This window comes from Arachis duranensis, chromosome 10 (assembly GCF_000817695.3).
Source record: "Arachis duranensis cultivar V14167 chromosome 10, aradu.V14167.gnm2.J7QH, whole genome shotgun sequence".
Lineage (NCBI taxonomy): Eukaryota > Viridiplantae > Streptophyta > Magnoliopsida > Fabales > Fabaceae > Arachis > Arachis duranensis.
In genome coordinates this window covers 91,103,494-91,109,225 of record NC_029781.3, presented here as the reverse complement: position 1 = coordinate 91,109,225, position 5,732 = coordinate 91,103,494, and positions in this window count along the sequence as shown.

The following is a 5,732-nucleotide window of genomic DNA, read 5'->3' as shown; positions in this document are numbered from 1 at the left end:
GTACAAAGTCGTTTCATATCAAAATGTATTTAAATTTGACACCCTATAAAAGAGGTTGGATATCTTAGCAAAAACAATGTTCTATATATATCCGATGCATGCAATTATGTGCAAATTTGATCAAGTCAGCAAAGTATATAGCAAAACATTTTTTGGACTTTTGCTTCCGCATGAAAATATGTCTGTTAGGTATAATTAGGATTAATTAATATCAATTATAATTATTTAATATATTTATATATTTATTATAAAATATTATTTTTTATTATTTATATATAGCTTTATATATTGTATTATTCTTTAATTCTTTTTTTATTTTTATGGTATCAGTATAGATATTTTTTTCATAAAAAGTTGTTCCTAACCTTTCATGTTTTTTTTTTTTCTTTCGGTAGTCTCTTTATATTTGTTTAGGATTTTTTTCTCGACGCTTTCCTTTGTCAGTGACCATACCTTTCTCTTCGTCTCATCGTCCTGAGTTCAACAAGCCCAACCACGTCGTTGGAAATGCTTTGACGCGCCGCCGCAAGCTCTCTGCATGCAATCACCTCTTCTTTCTTCCAGATGCATCCAGAACCGTTGATCTACGTCTAAGATCAACGCTCCAGAACCGTCCACATATCAAAGACCAGTAGCTTCAGTCGACCAATGTTTTAGCCTGCACATCGCCTCGACCGCGCTCCAGCTCCCCGCCATGTCAGCCTTGACGTGTTTTCTTCCTCCAATCCGGCGTTGCCACGTGTCTTCCTCTGCTGACGTGGCAGATAGTGAGACCCTTCCTAAGATTTTTTGTGACCTCTTCTAATTTCGTCCTTTATTTTTTCGATTTTTATCTCGATTTTGTAGTTTCTTCTCTCTTTTTTCTTTGTCTCTGCTATTATGGAAAAATCAAATTTTTTCAGCCTACAGATAGGAAAGGTAAATTTTGTCGAAACTGCCATCGTTTTGGTCACCTACTCCTAGACTACCCCTTTTTGAATGTCGAAAATGCAAGTAGAAATGACACATTGGCTTCAATTATACAATATTGTTTTGTCATTATTGTAAGCTCTCAAGACATTTGATTACTACCTGTCCTACTCGTCCACCACGTCCTGTTCAAATCAACTATCACTCTCGTCCCAATTTCTCCAAGAATGTACCTGCTTCTTCTGCTGCTGCTGCTACTGAATCTACCAGCACTATTTCTTTCAACCCCTCTCCTATCTCTCTATCTGATATTGAGTCTCTTCTTAAGCATCTTCTCTTCTTTTCTGTTAATACTCCTGCTGTTTTTTTCACTTCTCCAGGTAATTCTAAATGATATTTTGATTCTGATTGCTTTTATCACATGTCTCATTTGCGTTATCTTTTCTCGTCTTTGTCTACTACTACAAATATACCTTCTGTCAACACTACTAATGGTTTCCTCTTGTATGCGGGACATAAGGGTTTTATTTCACAGTTAAATCTTAATCTCCTTTATACTTATTTTATTCCAAAATTAAACTTTAATATTATCTCTGTTGGTCAACTTGTTGATCTCAATTTTTATGTTAATTTTTTCATTTCTGGTTGTCGTGTGCAAGATTATCGAACGGGACAAATCTTCGGGACAGGACGTAAGGTCGGAAGGTTGTTTGAGATTGAGAATCTTCGTATTCCTCCCACGTCAAATCTCTGTGCTGTTTCTTCTCCATCTACCTTTCACTTGTGGCATTACCGTATTGTGTCTAAGGGTGTTTTATGTCAGGTTAATAATGAGTCTTTTGATCGCATTTCTTGTCAAACTGCAAAACAACCATCTTTATCTTTTCACAATAATTCATTTCTTGATTGCTCTCCTTTTGATCCTTATCCACTCTGATGTTTAGGCCCTGCTCCCACCGCTTCTATGGGAGGGGCACAATACTTTGTAGTTTTTATTGATGATTATTCACACTTTACTTGGGTTTATTTGATTACTAATCGCCATGAGCTGCTTCAGATTTATATTAACTTTATCACTATGATTAAAACTCAGTTTTCAAAGGTCATTAAAGTTTTTTAACGTGATAATGCTATGGAATATCGTGACTCCAAATTTTTAAATTTTCTTGCTGAACAAGGTATTTTGTCTGAGTTTTCTTGTCCTAATACGTACAAAATAGACTGGATGAACGGAAACACCGTCACATTCTGGACTCTATTCGTGCAATGTTAATTTTTTTTCTTCGTGTCCTGTGTATAATTGGGGTGAAGTTATTTTCACTGTTGTCTATGTTACCAATAGATTTTCTTCTTCTATCCTTGGCATCATTACTCCTTTTGAGCGTCTTTATCATACCTCTGATCTCCAGATTATAGTTCTCTTCGAGTCTTTGGTTGTGTCTGTTTTATTCTTCTTCAACCTTATGAACATAGTAAACTTGAATCTTAGATTCGCATGTGTTGTTTCCTTGGTTATGGTACTGAACACAAGGGTTATCGTTGTTGGGATTTTTTCTCTAGACGTATTCGTATATCTCATCATGTTATCTTCTGGGAGCATCACATGTTTTCTAGGTTCTCCTCATTTGAGTCCATTCTTTCTACTTAGTCACCATTTTTCACTAATTCCAAATGTTAATCTTTTTTTTCTAATAATGATTCTACATGTTCTATCTCAAGTCAACCTCTCAAGCCTCCTACTCTTCCGTCTTTTTCATTTTCTGATGATTTTAGACCGGACGATGCTCCTGCTCCTGCTGTCATGCCTCCTCTCTCCAATCATTCTTCTAGCTAGGGTAAAAAATCCACCTTCTCATCTTCTTGATTATCATTATTTTTTCTAATATTCTTCATCACCATGAACCTAATAAGTCATTTCGAGAAGCCTCCACAAATCCAAATTGACAGCAAACAATGTAGAAAAAAATTCAGGCACTTGAAAAAGTACACATTTGGGACTTTGTTGATCCTCCTTCTGATAACAAAATTGTGAATAGCAGATGGGTATACAAGATCAAGACTCGCTCTGATGGTTCTATTGACCGTTATAAGGCATGATTGGTTACTCAAGGATGTATGCAAGAGTATAGTATTGATTATGAAGAGATTTTTGCTCCTGTTGCTTTTCTCACATCTGTTTGTGCTCTCCTTGCCATTGTTGTAGTCAAAAAATGGTCTCTCAATAAAATGGATGTGAAGAATGCATTTCTTATCGAGAATTTAAAAAAGAAGGTCTATATAAAATCACTCCTGTGATATTCTTGTCCTTCTAGCAAAGTATGTCTCTTTCGTAAGGCACTTTATGATCTTAAGCGAGCTCCTCGAATAGTTTGAAAAAATTAACACCACTATATGCAATCTCGGTTTCACTTGCAGCCTTTGTGAGAATACTCTTTATTCGTAAAAGTGAACGTAGAATTGATCTTCTACTTTTGTATGTTGATGACATGATCATTATTGGAGATGATGTTGATGGTATCTCTGTTCTTAAAGCATCCCTTCTCCACACTTTTAAGATAAAAGATCTTGGTTTTTTTCAGTTATTTTTTAGGCCTTGAAGTCATTTTCTCAGATAATGGCATCTATCTCTCTCAAGCTAAATATGCTTTTGATCTTCTTGCTCAAGCCAGAATTATAGATAGTCGCATTGAGTCTACTCCTCTTGAGTCTAATGTTCAATTTACTCCTATGGATGATACTGGTTTGGATAATCCTACTATTTATTGACAATTAGTTAGAGGTCTTGTCTACTTAATTGTCACATAATCAGATATAGACATTGCTTATCCAGTTCATGTTCTTAGCCAGTTCTTGTCAGCTCCTCGTACCACTCACTATGCTGCAGTTCTTCGCATTCTTCGCTACATCAAAGGCACTCTGTTTTATGATCTTCACTTTTCTGCCCATTCATCCTTAATTCTTCAGGCGTACTCAAATGCTGATTGGGTTGGTGATTCCACTAATCGTTATTCTACTACTAATTATTGTTTGTTTTTTGGTGATTCTATCATTTTCTGGTGAGCCAAAAAATAAATGTTCACTGCTCGATAAGCACTGAAACTGAATATCGTGCTCTTGCTGACACCACTACTGAGGTTGTCTCGATTCATTGGCTTCTCAAAGACTTGGGTGCCCCTCAGTCATTCCCAACTGATGTTTATTCTGACAACCGTAGTGCTATTCAGATTGCTCATAATGATATTTTTCATGAATGCACCAAGCACATTGATATTAATTATCATTTTATCCGATAATGTCTCCTTATTGAAGTTGTTCGTCTCGTAACTGTTAGGACTCTAGATCAGATTGCTGATATTTTCATGAAGGCTCACATCCTACTCGTTTTCGGACTCTAGTATCCAAACTCAAGATGGTATCTTTAGCTCCCATTTGAGTTTGAGGAGGGATATTAGAGTATAATTAGGATTAATTAGCATCAATTATAATTATTTATATAGCATATCTGTATATTTATTATAAGATATTATGCTTTTATTATTTTGATTCTTCTAGCATCTATATATAATCTTGTATATTGTATTATTCTTTAACTTATTGAATAATAGACAACTCTTTCTTCAAATTACTCTCTTGTTTCTAACAATCTCAAATGCATGGCAGTGTCAAAAAGCCCTAAAAAAGATTATTATTTAAATACAATGTTAAAATCCAAGAACAGAGCTAGATCAATTTTTAAGAAGGGATAAAAAAATTTATCATTAATAAATACCAAAATAAAAATTTTAAGAGGAGCTAAACTAAAATTTATGTATAATTTATAAAAAAAATTGATAGTTGGGAGATGCATTACCCCCTTCTCTTATTATATAAGACTTTGAGTCAATTAATATCTATATTTACTATTAATATAAATATAGATATTAGCTTAATAAATTATCAAATTAGTTTTTGAAAGATCACTCATTTTTTAAAGTAGTTTTTAAAAAATTTTATTAGTCAAATTCGTTCTTCAAAATTTTTAACTTAGTTATTTTAGTTCTTTCATTACTTCCGTTGCTAACGATGTCAAAATTTGTTGATGTGACACGTTAAGTGACATCACAACATACACCTAGCTAGTAGTCCTAATTGGTGGCTAACATGATAAATTTATGAAATTAGATCAAATCAATCCCAAATTGAGAAATTTTAATACCTCAAGTTCTTTCCTCAATTAAGTTTTGATTTGATCTAATTTCATAAATTTATTATGTTAATAGTCTATTAATACTCTAATATGTGTTTTGTAGTATTACTTAATATGTCACATTAACACATTTTAGCACTGTCAACAAAAAAATGACAAAACGACTAATGCAATTAATTTAAAATTTTTAAAAGATGAATTTAATTAAAAAATATTCTAAAAACTAATTTAAAAAATAAATTAATCTTTTAAGGATTAATTTAACCATTTATCTCTATTAATAAGGAGAATAAGAGAATGGAACATTATTGAATTAGTCATTTTAATCTCTTATTTATATTGTGATCTCTATTTTATATATTTTGGTCTTTTTCTTAAAAAAGAATTGTTATTCTTAAGAGTTGAACACAACAATATCCATTATGAGATTAAAAAAATACACTTTACTAACTTAACTAACTTCATATTCATTACTATATATATCATATATTTATAAAATTTAATTTTTATGCAGTAATAATATAAAATAATTTTATATATATATTTAATTATATATTTTTAAATTATTAAAAATAATTAATTTTTAAATTTATTACTTAAAATTAATTAAATACATAAATCTAATTAAATAATAATA